Below are 22,623 nucleotides of genomic sequence, written 5' to 3'. Positions count from 1 at the left end.
AAGAGTGAACAGCCATACTGCTCTTACCACATTCATAAGGCATGCTGCTTGGCCTATGAAACATCATATTAACTAAATCTAATATATAGCACCTTTGGCTGAGGGGAGCAAAGTAGAGTTAATTAGTAACAAAGGAACATAAAAATGTACCAGAGATAAAGAAAAAAAATACATCAGGTAAAAAATAGATAAATAAATAAATGATGAAATGGTAGATCAGCATGATTTCATGATTATTGCAAAAAAGTAAATAAAAATCTCTTGACTATTTATATTTCTGGCTTGCTTTAGTAATATGTCATCTATTACGAGTTTTGTTTATAGAAAACATTGTTTTTGTAAAAACATGTTTGTAATGAACTATAAAATGCAAAAAAAAATCTTATTGCAAAATAAACATGTAGATTCATGATCCTTGGCAGTATTCTATACTATAGGTTTATGTTTCTCAGAGACAAAATTATTGTTGGTCTCTTCATAATTTTTCATTTTTTTTAACAAGCCACTTAATGTATTTATCTTTCAAGACATGAGAGAAAAAATCTTGGATCAGTCAGTTTCTATTTTACTACAAAATAATTTATTACTATGCTAAGTGTTACTTATGGGGTTTTTTTGTTTGTCTGTTTTTGTAAAACAACTAAAAAATAGAATTGTTTCTCAAACATTGACATAATGTGACCAGGATAATATAGTAATATTTTCACTCCTTATTTTGATATAAATTACTGCAATCCAAATTACAATCTGTGTACAGTCAGCAAGTAGGGTGTGGGATGCTTGGGTTGGATGCTGCATTAGAATATACACTGCATTCAAAAAGTTTCTTTTCAAAAATGTAAATAGATATTTTATGAACTGGTAAATATAGTATATAGAACACCCAGGAGATTTCAATATGGCTATATTTATTCCCACATGTCTCTGGGAATCATAAATGGCTCTCTTTTTCTGAAATGTATTAGGACAAATTTCATTAAGACACGATTGTGAATCCGATTAAGGGAACACAGTTCAGTTTCTTTTACTCCTTTGGGATGACTATGTTTTCATATAGCAAACAGAGAGAAAAAAAATCCTTTGGCAAGATGTTTAAAGGCATGTCTTTCTAATATACATTTAAAATATAATTTTAAGCCTATTCAAAAATTGGTCCATACCTTTAATTTCTGTATCTAGATAAGACAAAGCTTGAAGCACAGTCTTCTCTAGTATAGATAGAGCATGGTTCAGATACGATGTGAGGTGTCCAAGAAAGCTTGTGAAAAAGAAATTTTCATGCACATTTTTTTTCTAGGGGAAAAGATAATGGTTGACAGGATTTACTGTTGACTATAGAAATCTTAAGAAAGAAAGAAAAATAACTTTATAAGTGGTGGCAATATTTTACAGAAATTAAAACTTTACACTGTTTAGTGAAATAAAAGGTCAACTTATAAAAAATGCACTTAACCTGTATTACAAAATAGATGACAAATATTTGACATTGACTAGAACTTGGAAGATGAAAGATAAGAAGAGGATATCTGAAATGTTAATAAGTGAATGATAAGTGTAAAAAGGGTAATAAATGAATATCATAGTAAGGATTAATTTTATCAGAAATTAAAAAAATTAAATCTGAAGTAAACTATTTTTAAATTATTGATAACAAATGTTTCACATATATGTGTCTACTCTTTAATTTTCAGGTCTCATTTTTGAATGATAGATCAGTGATCCTTACACTATGCTGCATAGCAGAATTACCTAGGGTATTTTTCAAACCCCTGTACTCACAATCTCTGAAAATGGGGCCCAGTATTCTTTAGCATTCAAGAAACAAACAAAAAGGCACAGCTAATTTCAATATGCAGCCATATTTAAGAACCAGTGCCCTAAGACCTTGCTAGAACTAACAACTAAGAAGTTATCTCTTGGCATATCAAGATTTTCCAAGATTTGTTTCCCTAGATATAATCAGTGTTTATTCTGATTGCTTGTCATAGTTATTATAAAATATATTTTGAATATAATCCTTATTTAAATTTCTGTAAACATGGTAATTGTGCAATGATACCTGCCAATCAAATCTATAAATTTTTCTCATTCTTGTGGTTGGTCCACTGGTCTTGAATGACACAAGTTTGGTCAGGAATTCCAGCCAATTTGGCTAGAACTCTAAAACAAATGTATTTTTTTTTTATAAATTTAAACTTTCTCTGAGAGTTGTGTCTCTCTTTTTACATTAGTGTTATTGGTTATGACTCTCTTCTCCAGCCTTGCTGTCTACTTTGATGCTTGACATTTTCAAGCATCTGCACTTTTGTTACTGTGCCCATTCTTTTGATCAAAACTGCTTAAGTATTCACTCCAGCTTAGAGTTGCAGGGCCACTGCATAGAGTAGTACTGTTTGTGCTCTGCACAACTCTAGGGGGCAATATTTCCACCTGTAGTTATTGTATATTTCTCTCTGTTGTCCAATAATCTTCTTCATGTTCTTTTGGATCTAATATGTTGAATGTTAACTCCAGGGTAGCATGCTGGTCTTAGATATTAACAGTTTCTCCAGCCCCATGCTGTTTTGGTTTCTTCTTATTCCTCCATAGACTTACTGATAAGGATGTTGTTGGTTTTATGATCAAGAAACCCCGAGTTCTATGTAATTCTGCAAAATAAAGTGCTTATTTTAGATGAAGCTTGCAACATTTTTCTTTGGAATTTTCATAGTGTACAGACAGCAGGTAATGCAAAGTATGAGTAACTTGTAGTGTTAAAGAGCTTCATAAGTCAAACAGAAAAATATATACCCTATAAAAACAAAGGCAATAAAAATGTTCACTATTAATTTTCTTTTCTCAATAACCTCTTAAACTTCTATACTTGTAGATTAATGGAAAGTCCCTGGAAGAAATCAAATATGAACTGATTCTGAAGGATGAGTATGAAGTGGGGTGTCTCAGGATGGTAAATGTGGGAGGGGATGTTTCACCTAAAAAGAAAAGAAAGAACAAAATTTCAGAACTGCAGTGCTCTCTGGTATGTCCTGGAACTAAGGGGGGAGTCTGTACCCCTCCAAGGAGAAGATTGAGAGTTGAGAAAGGGTGACAAGAATTGATATGTAGGCAGGGCTCACATGATAAAAGATCTTACATGCCAAGGTAAGGTGTTTAGGATTCATAAAGAAGAGAAGAGGGCAGTTATATAAAGGTCTTAAATTGCAAAATTAAAAAGAAAAACCATTTTATAACAAACATCTTGGCAGTGTGAAGAAAAGATTGGAGGATGATAGGGGCTAAATTGGGGAAGAGGAGTTTGGAAAATGTTGGGTATTCCAGTGGCCATGCAAATGGCAGAGAATATATTTGAGAGATATTAGAAGAATTGAACCCACATAAATTATTGCATATTTATTTTGAACTTAATGGTGAATAAATAAAAATTTATGCTTACTATTATTCTTTCTTGGATATTCATGCCATTCAATAAGATGGGTGGAATAAATTTGGTGTCACAGCATAGGATGGTGGTAGAGTTCAGTTTAGCTTTTTCATGTTGAATTTGAGATATCTAAGATCTTAACAGTAGGTTGAATTTATGGTCTTGGCACTCAGAAAAAAGATTTAGAGGTTCAGCATTGAGAGGCTGTATTTTAAGCTATGGAAAGTAAAAGTTTTCAAAGAAAAAATATGTAGCTAAAAGATAAGATGACTATAGAATCTGTGAAATATATAGTTTTAAGATGATGATGATGGACCTAAAGATGGCAGCAAAGTAGGCAATGCACAGACTCCCAGCTCACAACACCAAACTAGATTTTAAACTAATTTATAAACAATCACCATGAAAAACCAAATATGGACTACAAGAAAAGCTCTCAAAAACCAAGGAGCAAAGAAAAAGCCACAACAAACCTGATACGAAGTGCTTGAATTTCCCCTACTTTTTTTTTTTTTTCGTCCCTTCATAATTTTATTTTTTTTAATGGGGCGACATCAATAAATCAGGATACATATATTCAAAGATAACAAGTCCAGGTTATCTTGTCTTTCAATTATGTTGCATACCCATCACCCAAAGACAGATTGTCCTCTGTCATCTTCTATCTAGTTTTCTTTGTGCCCCTCCCCCTCTCCCTTTCCCTCTCCCTTTCCCCCCTCCCCCTGTAACCACCACACTCTTATCAATGTCTCTTAGTTTCACTTTTATGTCCCACCTACGTATGGAATAATGCAGTTCCTGGTTTTTTCTGATTTACTTATTTCGCTTCGTATCATGTTATCAAGATCCCACCATTTTGCTGTAAATGATCCGATGTCATCATTTCTTATGGCTGAGTAGTATTCCATAGTGTATATGTGCCACATCTTCTTTATCCAGTCATCTATTGACGGGCTTTTTGGTTGTTTCCATGTCCTGGCCACTGTGAACAATGCTGCAATGAACATGGGGCTGCATGTGTCTTTACGTATCAATGTTTTTGAGTTTTGGGGGTATATACCCAGTAGAGGGATTGCTGGGTCATAAGGTAGTTCTATTTTCAGTTTTTTGAGGAACCACCATATTTTCTTCCATAATGGTTGTACTACTTTACATTCCCACCAACAGTGTATGAGGGTTCCTTTTTCTCCACAGCCTCTCCAACATTTGCTATTACGTGTCTTGTTAATAATAGCTAATCTAACAGGTGTGAGGTGGTATCTCATTGCAGTTTTTTTTTTCTTGATTTTTTTTTTTATATTTTTCTGAAGCTGGAAACGGGGAGAGACAGTCAGACAGGCTCCCGCATGCGCCCGACCAGGATCCACCCGGCACGCCCACCAGGGGCGACGCTCTGCTCACCATGGGGCGATGTTCTGCCCCTCTGGGGTGTCACTCTGCCACGACCACAGCCACTCTAGCGCCTGGGGCAGGGTCCAGGAAGCCATCCCCAGCGCCCGGGCCATCTTTGCTCCAATGGAGCCTTGGCTGTGGGAGGGGAAGAGAGAGACAGAGAGGAAGGAGGGGGTGTGGGTGGAGAAGCAAATGGGCGCTTCTCCTATGTGCCCTGGCCAAAATCGAACCCGGGTCCCCCGCACGCCAGGCTGATGCTCTACCGCTGAGCCAACCGTCCAGGCTCATTGCAGTTTTGATTTGCATTTCTCTAATAACTAAAGAAGATGAGCATCTTTTCATATATCTGTTGGCCATTTGTACTTCTTCCTGGGAGAAGTGTCTGTTCATGTTTTCTTCCCATTTTTTTATTGGATTGTTTGTTTGTTTGTTGTTGAGTTTTATGAGTTCTTTGTATATTTTGGATATTAGGCCCTTATCTGAGCTGTTGTTTGAAAATATCATTTCCCATTTAGTTGGCTTTCTGTTTATTTTGTTATCAGTTTCTCTTGCTGAGCAAAAACTTCTTAGTCTGATGTAGTCCCATTCATTAATTTTTGCCTTCACTTATCTTGCCTGTGGAGTCAAATTCATAAAGTGCTCTTTAAAACCCTGGTCCATGAGTTTAGTACCTATGTCTTCTTCTATGTACTTTATTGTTTCAGGTCTTATATTTAGATCTTTGAACTATTTTGAGTTAATTTTAGAACAGGGGGACAAACTGTAGTCCAGTTTCATTCTTTTGCATGTGGCTTTCCAGTTTTCCCAGCACCATTTATTGAAGAGGCTTTCTTTTCTCCATTGTGTGTTCTTGGCTCCTTTATCAAAAATTATTTGATTATATATATGTGGTTTTATTTCTGGACTTTCTATTCTTTTTTTTTTTTTTATATATAATTTTATTTTTTTAATGGGGTGACATCAATAAATCAGGATACATATATTCAAAGATAACAAGTCCAGGTTATCTTGTCGTTCAATTATGTTGCATACCCACCACCCAAAGTCAGATTGTCCTCTGTCACCTTCTATCTTGTTTTCTTTGTGCCCCTCCTCACCCCCTATCCCTCTCCCATTCCCCCCTCCCACCCGTAACCACCACACTCTTATAAATTGGACTTTCTATTCTGTTCAATTGGTCTGAGTGTCTACTTTTCTGCCAATACCATGCTGTTTTGAGTGTCGTGGCCTTGTAATATAGTTTGAAGTCAGGTATTGTAATGCCCCCAGCTTTATTCTTTTTCTTTAGGATTGCTTTGGCTATTCGGGGTTTTTTATAGTTCCATATAAGTCTGATGATTTTTTGCTCTATTTCTTTAAAAAATGTCATTGGAATTTTGATGGGAATTGCATTAAATTTGTATATTGCTTTGGGTATTATGGCCATCTTGATTATATTTATTCTTCCTAACCAAGAACAAGGAATATTCTTCCATCTCATTATATCTTTTTCGATTTCTCTTAATAATGGTTTCTAGTTTTCATTATATAAGTCCTTTACATACTTTGTTATGTTTATTCCTAAGTATTTTATTTTTTTTTGTTGCAATTGTGAAGGGAATTATTCTTTTGAATTCGTTCTCAGTTGTTTCATTGTTGGCATATAGAAAGGCTATTGACTTCTGTATGTTAATTTTGTATCCTGCGACCTTACTGTATTGGCTTATTGTTTCTAGTAGTCTTTTTGTGGATTCTTTGGGGTTTTCGATGTATAGGATCATGTCATCTGCAAAAAGTGATACCTTTACTTCTTCTTTTTTGATATGGATACCTTTTATTTCTTTGTCTTGTCTGATTGCTCTGGCTAGAACCTCTAGTACCACATTAAATAAGAGTGGAGAGAGTGGACAACCCTGTCTTGTTCCTGATTTAAGGGGGAAAGCCTTCAGTTTAGTGCCATTTAATATGATGTTAGCTGATGGTTTATCATATATGGCCTTTATCATGTTGAGATATTTTCCTTCTATACGCATTTTGTTGAGAGTCTTAAACATAAAATTGTGTTGTATTTTATCGAAAGCCTTTTCTGTGTCTATTGATAATATCATGTGGTTTTTGTTCTTTGTTTTGTCGATATGGTGTATTACATTAACCGTTTTACGTATGTTGAACCATCCTTGAGATTCTGGGATGAATCCCACTTGATCATGATGTATTATTTTTTTAATATGTTGTTGTATTTGATTCGCTAGTATTTTGTTTAGTATTTTAGCATCTGTATTCATTAGAGATATTGGTCTGTAGTTTTCTTTTTTTGTGCCATCCTTTCCCGGTTTTGGTATGAGGGTTATGTTGGCCTCATAAAATGTGTTTGGAAGTATTGCTTCTTCTTCAATTTTTTGGAAAACTTTGAGTAGAATAGGAACCAAGACTTCTTTGAATGTTTGATAAAATTCGCTGGTATAGCCATCAGGGCCTGGACTTTTATTTTTGGGGAGGTTTTTAATTGTTTTTTCTATTTCTTCTCTACTGATAGGTCTGTTTAGGCTTTCTGCTTCTTCTTGACTCAGTCTAGGAAGGTAGTATTGTTCTAGGAATTATCCATTTCTTCTAGATTGTTGAATTTAGTGGCATTAAGTTTTTCATAGTATTCTACAATAATTCTTTGTATATCTACGGTGTCCCTGGTGATTTCTCCTCCTTCATTTTGGATTTTGTTTATATGAGTTCTTTCTCTTTTTTCCTTGGTAAGTCTTGCCAAGGGTTTGTCAATTTTGTTGATCTTTTCAACGAACCAGCTCTTTGTTCTATTAGTTTTTTCTATAGTTTTACTGTTCTCTATTTCATTTATTTCTGCTCTGATTTTTATTATCTCCTTTCTTCGGCTGGTTTTGGGTTGTCTTTGTTCTTCTTTTTCTAGTTCCTTAAGATGTGAAGTTAAGTGGTTCACTTGGGCTCTCTCTTGTTTGTTCGTATATGCCTGAAGCGATATGAACTTCCCTCTTATCACTGCTTTTGCTGCATCCCATAGATTCTGATATGTAGTATTGTCATTTTCATTTGTCTGTATATATCTTTTGATCTCTGCACTTATTTCTTCTTTGACCCATTCATTTTTTAAAAGTGTTGTTTACTTTCCACATTTTTGTGGGACTTTTTTCCTCTTTTTTGCAGTTGAATTCTAGTGTCAAGGCTTTATGATCAGAAAATATGCTTGGCACAACTTCGATTTTTCTGAATTGGCTGATGTTGTTTTTGTGGCCCAACATATGGTCAATTCTTGAGAATGATCCATGTACACTGGAGAAAAATGTATACTCAGTCACTTTGGGATGAAATGTCCTGTAGATGTCTATCATATCCAGGTGCTCTAGTGTTTTGTTTAAGGCCACTATATCTTTGTTGATTCTCTGTTTGGATGACTGATCTAGAGCCATCAGCGGTGTATTGAGGTCTCCAAGTATGATTGTATTTTTGTCAGTTTTTGTTTTAAGGTCAATAAGTAGCTGTCTTATATATTTTGGTGCTCCTTGGTTTGGTGCATATATATTAAGAATTGTTATGTCTTCTTGATTCAGTGTCCCCTTAGCCATTATGAGATGGCCATTTTTGTCTCTGAGTACTTTTGCTGTCTTGTAGTCAGCATTATCAGATATGAGTATTGCTACACCTGCTTTTTTTTTGGATGTTATTTGCTTGGAGTATTGTTTTCCAGCCTTTCACTTTGAGTTTTTATTTATCCTTGTTACTTAGATGAGTTTCCTGTAGGCAGCATACAGTTGGTTTTTCTTTTTTAATCCATTCTGCTACTCTGTGTCTTTTTATTGGTGAGTTTAATCCGTTTACATTTAGTGTAATTATTGACACTTGTGAGTTCCCTATTGCCATTTTATAGATTGCTTTCTGTTAGTTTTGTGTCTTGTTTGATCCTTCTCTTTCATTTTTCTATCTTTTGTTTTTATTTGGTTGTATTCCATACATCTTTCCTCTGTTGCTATCTTTTTTATCTCATGTGCTTCTGTGGTGGTTTTTTCAATGGTGCTTACCTTTAAGTAATGAAAAGGGTTCCTACCCTGTTCATTGTAGCGCACTATTTTGTGAGTACTTTTGCACTCCATCGTCCTTGCTACTGTTAATATCCATCCTCTCCCCCCTTTGTTTTTGTTGTTGTCACAGTTTAAATTTGGTTTTATTGTGTTCTTCTTGGAGCTTTTACTTGTGGCTTTATTTTTTTTGTTCTTTGTATCTGATTGGAGAACCCCCTTTAGTAATTCCTGGAGTGGGGGTTTTCTAATGATAAATTCCCTCATCTTTTCTGTATCTGTGAATGTTTTTATTTCTCCTTCATATTTGAAGGATAGCTTTGATAGGTATAGTATTCATGGCTGAAAGTTCCTCTCTTTCAGGACTTTAAATATTGGGGTCCACTCTCTTCTAGCTTGTAGAGTTTCTGCTGAGAAATCTGATGATAATCTAATGGGCCTTCCTTTATATGTTGTATTCTTCTTTTCCCTGGCTGCCTTGAGAATTTTTTCTTTGCCATTGGTTTGTTCCAGTTTCATTATGATATGCCTTGGAGTAGGTTTGTTGGGGTTAAGAAAACTCGGAGTTCTGTTTGCTTCTTGAATTTGAGGCTTTAGTTCTTTCCACAGGCTTGGGAAGTTCTCATCTTTTATTTGTTTATGTTCTCCATTCCATTTTCTCTCTCTTCTCCCTCTGATATATCTATTATTCTTATATTATTCTTTTTGATGGAGTCAGATAATTCTTGTAGGGCTATCTTATTTTTTTTAAATTTTTGAGTCTTTCTTCTTCTCTCTGTTGTGCCTCAAGTTGCTTGTCTTCTATTTCACTAATCCTCTTTTCTATCTGGCCTGTTCTATTAGCTAAGCTTGTTACCTCATTTTTCTTCTCGTGAATTGAGTTTTTCATGTCTGTTTGATTTGTTTTTATAGTTTCAATTTCTTTTGACATATATTCTTTGTGTTCATTGAGTTGTTTTCTGAGCTCCCTAAATTGCCTTTCTGTGTTTTCTTGTATATCTCTGAGTATTTTTAGGATTTCTATCTTGAATTCTCTGTCATTTAGCCCCAAGGTTTCCAAAATATTAATTTTTTTCTCCATAGATTTTTCCTCATCTATCTGTGTTACCTCTCTTTCTTTTGTATCCATGATATTCGATTTTCTCTTCCTTAATGGCATCTGAGGGTGGTTTTGTTGATAGTATTAATGTTTTAATAAAGAATAAAAAGTTAAAAAAATAAAAAATCTAAAAAAGTTTTTTTTAAATTAATAATGAAATAAAGAAAAATAAAATAAAATAAAAATTTTAAAAAAGGAAATTATTCCTCTCCTCTCCCCTCTTTCTTGAGAAAATCTTGTGGTGAATTGTGAATTATATTGTATTAAATAGATCAAACAATGCCTGTAATGGAGGGCCTGAATTGGGGAAAAGTAATAAAGGGGCAAAAAAAATAAATAAAAATAAAAATAAATTTAAAAAAGGGGGGGTATGGACCCACAAAAAGCAAATAAGGAAAATATTTGGATTAAGAATAAAATGATTTGCCTTTAGGTATTGGTTGACTAAGAGTTATGATGAGAGGAATAAGAGGGAAACAGTAAAATGGGGGGACAAATTAAAAAATTACTATTGTATTTAGTGGAACAAGAGCTTGATAAAATGGAGAGCCAGGGATGGGAGCACTGCTACTGAGTAAAAATGGTAAAGTAAAAAAAACTCAAAATGCCACAAACATAAGTTTGAGTCCCAGATAAGATAATTTGTTCGTTATTGAAGTTTGAATGAGAGGAGACGTAAAGGAGAAAGGAAGAAACTAATATAGAGGGAGAAAAGAAAGAGAGAGAGAGAAAAAAAGAGGGAACCAATAAAAGAAGAAAAAAGAAAAAAGACGAGAGAGAGAGAGAGAGTTAAGGGTTTTGGAGTGCAACCCTCAAAGAGAGAAAGGGAGAGGAAAGAAAAGATAATGGGAGATTTAACACTTATGGGTAGTGTAGTTCAAGGAGAGGAGAGAGTAAGACCGGTAGAGAGTTAAATGACCAGATTGGAGGAGGAAAACAAACAAACAAAAAATCAAGAATGAAGATAAGAGAAACAAATGAACAAATATAATAAAATGGGATAGGTTATAAAGTCTGCAGATTATTCTTGCTTTTGAGAGGTTATCTTCTTGCTTTTTCTTTTCTCTCCCTCTTCCTGGTCGGTGACTCTGTACCCCAGGTTCTGCCCCTTTGGCACGCTCAGGTAGAGGTTTGCAGTTGATAATTCTCTATGGTGATGTCATGTATTGTGCTTTAGTCATGTTGGCAATCAAGGTTCATTAGCATTTATAGGCTCTGACAGTGAGAGGGTCCGTGTTCCTGGAGCCTCTCTCTTAGTCTTTCCTTCTTCAATTAGTAGCCTGATAATCCAGCTATGGGGTTGCTGCTGCCTCTGCCTGGAAAGTAAGAGGCTCAAAGAGCTGGCCACTCCCCACTCTATTCCCACTCAGCACAGGGCTCTGGGTAAGGCTCAGTCAGTCAGAGCTGCTAGCATAATCAGCCGGGGCTTCCGCCCAGTCAAAGACTTCTGGCTCTGCCACTCTGTCCGGTAACATGGGCGGGCACCCACTCCCGGGGCACTTGGAGGAAACTCTCGCTCACTATCTGTGCACACAGTCCAGGATATCAGACCGGAAGTATTGCCCTCTGAGTGAAACCCCCTGCCTGCACTGAAAAGTTCCAGCATTGGAATTGGCTCTCACTCCGTCCCTGTGTGTGGCTTTTTCAATGCGCTGGGGCGGCCTGAGATTCCACTTTCGGTCTACTCAAAGGCCCCTGACTCTGCCCCTCTGTGGGATAACATGGGCTCCCACTCCTTAGGTGCTGTGAGGAGTCTCTTGCCCACTCTCCATGTGCGCCGACCAGGATATCAGGCCAGCTGCCTCACCCTCTGAGTGAAACCTCTCCCGCACGGACAAGTTCCAGCGTTGGAATTAGTTCTCGCTCCCTTCCCGTGCACGGCTCTCTCAGGGCGCTTGGGTGGCACAAGATTCTGCTTTTGGCCCACACAAAGGCCCCTGACTCTGCCCCCTGTGGGATAACACGGGCGGGCACTGCCGAGGCACTTGGAGGAATTTCGCTTTCACTATCTGCATGCACATACCAGGATATCAGACCAGTGGCCTCACCCTCTGAGTGAAACCACTTCCCGGTGTGAAAAGTTCCAGCGTTGGAATTAGTTCTCACTCCATCCCCATGCGCAGCTCCCCCAGGGCACTGGGGCAGCCCGGAGATTCCACTTTCGGCCCACACAAATGCCTCTGACTTTGCCTTTCTGTGGGACAACATGGGTGCACACTCCCGGGGCTTTGGAAGGAATCTCTAGCCCACTATCTGCGCGCACCGACCAGGAGATCGGGTAAAATGGCTGCCCTGCTTGTCTTTCTTTGTCTGGGTATGGCACGAGTGTTAGCTTGTATTGCCCGGGGTTGCCACAGGAACAGTTTTTCCTCAGCTTGGATCTCCGTGCCACAGCCTGGTTCAGCCGTTTGTGCCGCAGCCTGGATCTATTCACCCCCTTTTCCCGCCTTAGTTTCTATATTCTCAGTTTCCAGTGAAAGCCGCCCTGTTTAGGTTAGTGAGGAAGGTGGAACATTTCTTAGTCACTATTTCCTTCGGGGTTTGGTTATATATTTAGCCAATTTTTCACTTGATCATTCCTTCGGGTGTATTGCGAAACATCTGGAGGCTCCAAGGATAGGTTTTTCTGTTTCTGGTTGAAGATTTTGTTGAGTTTTGGGGGAGATTTATCGGTATCACTTCCTACCCCGCCATTACTCTGAAGTCATCTCAATTTCCCCTACTTACAGGAACAGTGGAACGGGGTGAGGCTGAGAACCCAGAGTGATCTCACTCCAAGAAAAAGAGCAGTAAATACTACTCACAGACACTTGCCTGGTGACCAGGGTATGAGGGGTGTTAAAAGGCCAGCTTGTCTTCCAAAAAGAAAAGGGAGAGACAGACAGACAGCAAGGGACAGAGCAATACAGGAGACAAACTGAAAAGCTGACTCATTCAGAGGGGCTGATCCTTCCACAAAAGAGAATACAAAGTGCTTCCAGGTAACAGATCTTCAGACATCTCTCCAGCTCCAATCAGCGCAACAAGACACAGCTGAAAAGAAGAAGTGGGGAGGAGGGGCAGTAACTCAGGTCTCCATGGAGATCTGAGATACTCCCCCTACTGAAGCTGAGAAAGCAACCCACCCCCAGGTAGATTAACTGGCAGAGCTTAGGTTGCAACCACCACATTCCTGGATACAGTTTCAAATGAGCCCCCTGCTGAGATCAGCAAACAAGACAATCACCTGTTAAGAAAACAAACAAATCAGACTTCAAAGTGGCTCAAATCTGAAAGTGGATTACAAATAATAGCTGACGCCAACCCAAGAAGACCTAGAAATAACACAATTAAAAACTGGAGGTAGACAACACCAAGCCTAGACTCAGCCAGATCTACAAACATAACACCAAATACAAAGATATGAGAAGACAGAGAAGTGCAATACAAATGAAACCACAATAAAAACATCCAGGAAATAAACTGAGTAATATGGAAATAACCAAACTTCCAGATGTGAAGTTCAAAATAATAATTGTAAGGATGCTAAGGAATCTTAGAACAATAATGTATGGTCATTATGAACACCTAAATAAAGAAATAGCAAGTATAAAATAGGATATTGAAATATTAAAAAAGAATCAGTCGGAGATGACAAATACAATGTCAGAAATGAAGACCACAATGGAAGGAATTAAAAACAGGATGGATAAAGCTAAGGATCGAATTAGCGAGTTGGAGGACAACTGGAATGAAGGCATAAAAGCAGAGAAGAAAAAAAGAAAAGAGACTCAAAAAGTCTAAAGAAACTCTTAGAGAGCTCTGTGACAACACAAAGAGAAATAACATCTGCATTATAGGGGTTCCTGAAGAAGAAGAGAAAAAACAAGGGATAGAGACTTTGTTCAATCATATTATAGCTAAAAACTTCCTTAAATCAATGCAGAAAAAACTCTGACAAGTTCAACAAGCATAGAGAATTCCATTAAGGAAAAACTCAAAGAAACCTACACCAAGACACATCATAAATAAAATACCAAAGCTAAGTGATAAAGAGAAAATATTAAAAGCTGCAATAGAAAAAAAGGCTATCACCTAAAAAGGAGCCACCATAAGGATGACATCAGACTTCTCAACAGAAACACTTGAGGCCAGAAGGGAATGGCAAGAAATATTCAAAGTAATGCAGAACAAGAACCTACAACCAAGACTACTTTATCCAGCAAGGCTATCATTTAAAATCAAAGGAGATCCTGACCAGGCGGTGGCGCAGTGGATAGAGCGTCGGACTGGGATGCAGAGGACCCAGGTTCGAGACCCCGAGGTTGTCAGCTTGAGCGTGGGCTCATCTGGTTTGAGCAAAAGTCTACCAGCTTGAACCCAAGGTCGCTGGGTCCAACAAGGGGTTACTCGGTCTGCTGAAAGCCTGCGGTCAAGGCACATATGAGAAAGCAATCAATGAACAACTAAGGAGTTGCAAGCGCAATGAAAAACTAATGATTGATGCTTCTCATCTCTCTCTGTTCCTGTCTATCCCTCACTCTGACTCACTCTCTGTCTCTGTAATAAATAAATAAATAATAAAGTCTTAAAATCAAAGGAGAAATAAAAAGCTTCCCAGACAAAAAACAACTCACGGAATTCATTACAACCAAACCAAAGTTGCAGGAAATGTTAAGGGGCATGGTGTAAACAGATCAAAGTGAGAAAAGAATATACCAAAAGAGGAATACAGCTTTAAAGAATAAAATGGCAATAAACAACTACATATCAATAATAACCTTAAATGTAAATGGATTAAATGATCCAAACAAAAGACATAGGGTACCTGCATGGCTAAGAAAACAGAACCCATACATATGCTTTCTACAAGAGACACACCTTAAGACAAAAGATGCACATAGACTGAAGGTAAAAGGATGGAAGAAAACATTTCATGCAAATGGAAATAAAAAAAATGGGGTAGCAATACTTATATCAGACAAAATGGACTTTAAAACCAAAAATATAGTAAAAGATAAAGAAGGCTACTACATAATGATAAAGGGAGCAATCCAACAGGAAGATATAAATATTATCAATATCTACACACCTAATATAAAAGCACCTAAATATATAAAGCAAACTTTGATGGATATAAAGGGTGAGATCAATAGCAATACTACAATAGTAGGGGATTTTAATACCCCACTAACATCACTAGATAGATCCTCAAGAAAGAAAATTAGCAAAGAAACAGCAGCTTAAAGAACACACTAGATCAACTCAATATAATATACATCTTCAGAACCTTTCACCCTAAAGCAGAAGAATATACATTCTTTTCAAGTGCTCATGGTACATTCTCTAGGATAGACCACATGTTAGGGCACAAAAGTGATCTTCTCAACAAGTTTAAGTAGATTGAAATCAAATCAAGCACTTTCTCAGATGACAATGGAATAAAACTAGAAATCAATCACAACAGAAAAGCTCAAAAATTCTCAAACACATAGAAACTGAAATAGCAGGATGTTAAATAACAAATTGATTAAGAATGAGATCAAAAAAAGAAATAAAAAAATTCCTAGCAACGAATGATAATGAGCATACAACAACTCAAAACTTATGGGACACAGCGAAAGCAGTACTGAGAGGGAAGTTCATAGCACTACAGGCACATTTTAAGAAACTAGAAAAAGCTCAAATAAACATCTTAACCCTGCATCTAAAGGAACTAAAAATGAACAGCAAGTAAAGCCCAAATATAGTAGAAGTATGGAAATAATAAAGACCGGAGCAGAAATAAATGACATAGAGGCAAAAGAAACAATACAGAGAATCAATGAAACTAGGAGCTGGTTCTTTGAAAAGGTAAACAAGATCAATGAACCTTTAACTAGACTCACCAAGAAAAAAAGAGAGAGGACTCAAATAAATAAAACTAGAAATGAGAGTGGAGAAATAACAACTGACACAACAGAAATATAAAATATTGTAAGAAAATACTATGAAGAACTGTATGCCAAAATACTAGACAACCTAGATGAAATGGACAAATTCCCTGAAACATACAATCTTCCAAAAATCAATCTGGAAGAATCAGAAAACCTAAACATACCAATTACAACAAATGACATTGAAACAGTTATCAAAAACTCCCAACAAATAAAGTCCTGGGCCAGATGGCTTCACAAGTGAATTCTACCAAATATTCAAAGAAGAACTAACTCCTATCCTTCTCAAGCTATTTCAAAAAATTCAAGAGGAAAGAAGACTTCCAAGCTCCTTTTATGAGGCAAGCATAATTCTGATTCCAAAGCCAGGCAAAGACAACACAAAGAAAGAAAACTATAGGCCAATATCCCTGATGAATATAAATGTAAAATCCTCAACAAAATATTAGCAAACCGGATCCAACAATATATGGAAAAATCATACACCATGATCAAGTGGGATTTATTCTGGGGAGGCAAGGTTGGTACAATATTCACAAATCAACCAATGTGATTCATCACATAAACAAAAGGAAGGAGAAAAACCACATGATAATTTCAATAGTTGCAGAAAAGCATTTGATAAAATCCAGCACCCATTCATGATCAAAACTCTCAACAAAGTGGGAATACAGGAAACGTACCTCAACATGATAAAAGCCATCTAGGACAAACCCACATCCAACATCATACTCAATGGGCAAAAATTTAAAGCAATCCCCTTAAGATCAGGAACAAGGCAGGGGTGCCCCTTTCATCACTCTTATTCAACATAGTTCTGGAAGTCCTATCCACAGCAATAAGACAAGAAGAATAAATATAAGGCATTCAAGTCAGAAAAGAAGAAGTAAAGCTATCATTATTTGCAGATGATATGATATTGTATATAGAAAACCCTAAAGTCTCAGTCAAAAAACTAGTGGACCTGATAAATGAATTCAGCAAAGTGGCAGGATATAAAAGTAATACTCAGAAATCAGAAGCATTATATAAATTGTTGTATATAACACCAACAATGAACAGTCAAAAAGACAAATTAAGGAAACAATCACCTTCACTTTACAACCAAAAAAATAAAGTACCTAGAAGTACATTTAACCAAGGAGACTAAAGACTTGTACTCGGAAAATTATAAAACATTGATAAAAGAAATCAAGAAAGATACAAACAAGTGGAAGCATATACCGTGCTCATGGTTAGGAAGAATAAACATCATTAAAATGTCTATATTACCCAAAGCAATTTATTAATTCAATGCAATACCAATTAAAATACCAATGACATACTTTAAAGATATAGATCACATATTCCAAAAATGTATATGGAACCAAAAGAGAACACAAATAGCCTCAGCAATCTTAAAAAAGAAGAATAAAGGGGGAGGTATCATACTTCCTGATATCACGCTATACTACAAGGCCATTGTACTGAAAACAGCCTGGTACTGGCATAAGAACAGGCATATAGATCAATGGAACAGAATGAAGAACCCAGAAATAAACCCACAGCTCTATGGACAACTGATATTTGACAAAGGAGGTAAGGGCATACAATGGAGTAAAGACAGCCTCTTTAATAAATGTTGTTGTGAAAATTGGACAGCTACCTGCAAAGAAAGGAAACTAGACCACCGACTTTCAACATTCACAAAAATAAACTCACAATGGATAAAATACTTAAATGTAAGCCGTGAAACCATAAGCATCTTAGAAGAAAACATAGGCAGTAAGCTCTCTGACATCTCTCGTAGGGATATATTTGCTGATTTATCTCCACGGTCAAGTGAAATAAAAGACAGGATAAACAAATGGGACTATATCAAACCAAAAAGCTTTTGCATAGCCAAGTACAATAAGAACAGAATAAAAAGACAATCTACACAATGGGAGAACATATTTGACAATACATCTGATAAAGGGGTTAATAACCAGAATTTATAAAGAAGTTGTAAATCTCAACACCAGAAAGACAAACAATCCAATCAAAAAGTGGGCAAAAGAAGTGAATAGTCATTTCTCCAAAGAGAACATACAGATGGCCAATAGGCATATGAAAAAATGCTCAACATCACTAATCATTAGAGAAATGCAAATTAAAACCACACACTGGTCAGAATGGCGTTCATCAACACAACAACACAATATAAGTGCTGGCAAGGATGTGGAGAAAAGGGAACCCTCCTGCACTGCTGGTGGGAATGCAGACTGGTGCAGCCTCTATGGAAAACAGTATGGAGATTCCTTAAAAAATTGAAAATCGAACTGCCTTTTGACCCAGCTATCCCACTTTTAGGAATATACCCCAAGAATACCATAGAACTATTCCAGAAGGAGAACTGTACCCCCCCCCCGCCATGTTTATGGCAGCATTCTTCACAATAGCGAAGATCTGGAAACAGCCCAAGTGTCCATCAGAGGATGAGTGGATTAAAAAGCTTTGGTACATATATACTAAGGAATAGTACTCAGCCATAAGAAATGATGACATTGGATCATTTACAATAACATTGATGGACCTTGGTAACATTATATGGAGTGAAATAAGTAAACCAAAAAAAACTAAGAACTATATGAACCCATACATAGATGGGACATAAAAATGAGACTCAGAGACATGGACAAGAATGTGATGGTAATGGAGGGGGTGGTGGGGGGTTGGGAAGGGGGTGAGGAAGGAGAGAGAGGGAGTAGGGGGAGGAGAAGGGCACAAAGAAAACCAGATAGAAGGTGACGGAAGCCAATTTCACTTTGGGTGAGGGGTTTGCAGGATAATCAAACGTGAAAATAATCTCGAGACGTTTTCTCGAAACATATAAACCCTGGTTTATCAATGTCACTGCATTAAAATTAATAAAAATAAGATAAAAAAAGATGATGTTGAAAGCCCTCATATAAATGGCTAAAAATAAAAGAACAATCAGAAAAAATAACTATCAGCAAAAACAAGGGCTACAAGCACATTGAGGTACTTTGTATCTTACCAGCCCCAGACAATAGCTGTGTGTATTAAAGACACATTCATTGACTAATATATATAACATAAATATGCAATTAAAAATACAAATAAAATTAAATAAATGCATTACATAGAAAGTAAACAAAATTTATCAGAAAAACAAAGTACTCTCCATATCATCGATTTCAAAAATATGACAATTGATTTTTAATTCTTTTAGCAATCTGTATGTGTACATATATATCATATATAGGAAGAAAAGCAGGTTTGCAGTTGTGAGTACACAAAACAGAGTTTTTCTTGTACTATTATTTATTAATTATTATATTATTTTCCATATAAACCATTATAAACCTACTTTTCCCCATCCTGTATTCTATAACATTGATGTTTTTAATAGTCTTTGGTTACAAATGGCATTATATCGTCAACTCCACTGACTTGCTAATTTTACTAATGACTTGCTAATTATACTATTGTAGCTACTCCTTTATGGAAGAAAGCTATAAATAGAAGTATTTACAAGTACAAGAATAATCTTCTTGAATAACCTCTTCAGAGATAAATAATTGTACTGTAAATATATTTTCTAATCTATTTACCATTATTGAAATTTTAAATCAAGGCATTTGAAAACGTATTTCATCCTTTCAGGTACCTATAAATTTCTATAGAAAATAATTTCAAAAGTCTCCTTCTAAAATTTTGAGAATCCTATTACTACATTTAATAAACACGTTGGACTTAAGTTAATTGATCTTGAACTTATAGGAATTTATAAATATAATTGTCAAGCTGATATATTGTTCCATTTAGAGTAAGGACAGTAAGTGTTTTATTTACATGAGACATTATCAGACTCATTGAAATTCTCTTCTTTTTCCATATTCAAATTTTAGCAGTTCATGCCTATATACTACTCACCCTATTACTCAGAAAGAAAGAAAGCAGTACACAAATTCAGTAGGAAAGAAGGAAACCATTTTGAATGTTATGCTTTCTTAAAGATCTTAGTGGATGTGGTTAGCAGGTCAAAAATTTCTATTATATCTATAAAAAAAAGAGAATAAACATTAGTATTTATAAATTGCTTCACTAGTTTGTATGTTGCTGTGATACCAAGTACATAATGACTCTGAGTCTCAATTCATTGGTCATGATGTGGAAAAACACAGAAACCAATAAAAAGTGATTTCTCAAGTCTTTCTGTCACGGCAGTTTCTTCTGTTGTGATTTAGGAAATGATAGGCAATAAGAAACCTCCTTTTTAAATGACAGATACAAAATCCACTTCTGTAGTGCTATAATCCAAATCTCAAGACTTCTAAACTGAATCAGCAATCTGACAAGAACTTTCTAAGCTTTAGTCATCAAAACTGCTGGTTTTTAAGATACAAATCCTGATTTCTGGGAATATCCAATATTGAAACTTCACGATGCTGAAAAATCCATCCACCAAGAGGAAGATATGTTCAACAACTTGTGTATAAATGGTCACTCAAGAGTGGTATTAGAGAGTACAATGAGAGTGACAAAACTAAATTAAGAACATTTCCACCTAGAATAGAAAGATAATCCCTTTTTCAAGACCTTTTCTCTTTTTTTTTTTTAATTTATTTTCCTACACCATTTTTCCTTGATATGGGACTATGTTTTTTGTTCCCTTCCTAAAGCTATGTATACTTGTCAAGGTAAAATGAGAAAGATATACTTTTTATAGTTTAAATGACCGTATGGAACTCATTAGGGAGTCAAAAAGGCATGTAGGACTCTAGTTCACATGAAGCTGCCCAGTGAAGCAAAATTCTTTACCTCCAAACCACACTGGCTAGAAAATAAACATATGAGCAATCTAAATAAACAAAAATCAAAAAAACAAACAATAAACAAAGTAAACAAAGGTAGATATGAATAATGAACCCACACATCCAAATAAATTTTGTTATGTTTTTTTCTAATTCAAATTAACATTGAAAGTATTGTATCATGTTCTGAAACTAGACTATCCCTTTTGATTCATAGAGACGCATGAAGTAATCCTCAGCCTACACACTAAATCATTCAGTCCCAGAGCAAATTATGAAGTTGAAGTCTATCTGGTTTAGCTGAGAGAGGTATTAGGTGACTACTTAGAAACAAGGAAAATAACGAAAGGTTCAGGACTCAGTGGGTAAGTGCCTTTGGATCACAGATCCCTGGGTACAGGAATGTGCTTCTTAGGGAAGAGGTTCTTTTAAGTATAACTTATGAAAAACTTTTCCTTGGCATATACATTTACAGAAAAGAAACAAACAAAAAGCTTGTTTGTTGACAATGAGTATATGGAAAACCTATTTAAATAAGAATTGAAAAATTTGAAAAAAAGTAAGCTTTAATTTCCAGTTATAATATATAAAGAAACTATTTACAGAATAATGATTAAATCACTTCATTCATGAAGTTTAGAGATGGCATTAAGAAAACTGTTCCAATTGAGTATTTTCAGAAATAAATAAACTAATAATCTGAAATATGCTTTCTCTAGATATTTTAGTACTCATCAAAGGGAAATTTTGTCTTTAGTAACCAACAACAAAAAGGCAAAATTCAAGTTCAAGGATCTCAGACTTGGCCAAGCATAAATGTAACATGAAAACAAGTCCCCTTTTTAATTTCTTGCATTATTTTCCTATTGATAAACAATATGGATCTTAACTCTGTGGGCACTAACAAGTTGGTGTATGCTAGGGGTGGAAAATTGAAAAAGTTTTCACTGAAGCTTCTAGAAAAATACACTAAACAAGTTTAAGATAAGGCAGGAAAAAGGATGGACATGCTTTGTTAAGGAGGTTGCGAAGAGAAAAGATTAACCAGAAACTGGTAGGAATTCACAGGCATCCAAGACTCAAGACTGAGAATAGAGATACTTTGGCACAACATGGATGGATCCACTCATTAGACTCTAAGCTTTATGAGACTAGAGAACTGTCCTCTTTATCATAGCAACCCAATCATGGTAGATATTACTTCACTAGATCAGACACCCAAGACGTGTATATTAAATTAAGTAATTGTCATCAATAATGACTTCTTCAAGTCTTCCCAAGAGAAAATATTTGGTCTATTTCTACAACTTGGAGAGAGAAATATGTACAATTATATCTTAATTTTTGGTTATCTCTTAATTTTTGATAGAGGTTATGCTAACTAGGGGAAATAGCTATACCACTAAGTGGTATCTGATGAGGATGAAGCATTCTCAAAGTATTTCTTAAGAGGATGACAATTTCTGTTTCTGCCCACAGAATACTTCTGATACCAATGATGTGGGCATTTCTCCCCCTCTCTCTCACACACACACACACCAATAAATTCTCCAACTCTCTGGTTACCAACTAAGTGTCCTAAAATTCAGTTCTATTTTGACATTACACAAAATCAGAACAAACTCTATGGGATAACGGCTCAGTCCCACAAGACTGCCTCTACTTCAAACACTCCGGCCTCCCATTAGGATTTACATCATCCTGACCTCAATAATTTGGTATAGCAGCCAAGTTTATAAACGAGTGCACTATATCAATGCTTCTCAATTTAATTATCTTCACTGGTTTATTATAAAGAATACAAAACATAAAAAGCCAAATGGAAGAGATCCATAAGCAAGCCATGAAATATTATAGATACAGAGCTTTCATACTCTTTATGGCTGTATCACTTTCCAAGCAATTTTAAATTTTAGAAAAAACTGGGGCACTAAGGAACTGAAACATTATCATATTACATATTAGATTAGAACCA

This window comes from Saccopteryx leptura, chromosome 3 (assembly GCF_036850995.1).
Source record: "Saccopteryx leptura isolate mSacLep1 chromosome 3, mSacLep1_pri_phased_curated, whole genome shotgun sequence".
Lineage (NCBI taxonomy): Eukaryota > Metazoa > Chordata > Mammalia > Chiroptera > Emballonuridae > Saccopteryx > Saccopteryx leptura.
Note: the sequence above shows the minus strand (reverse complement) of the source record.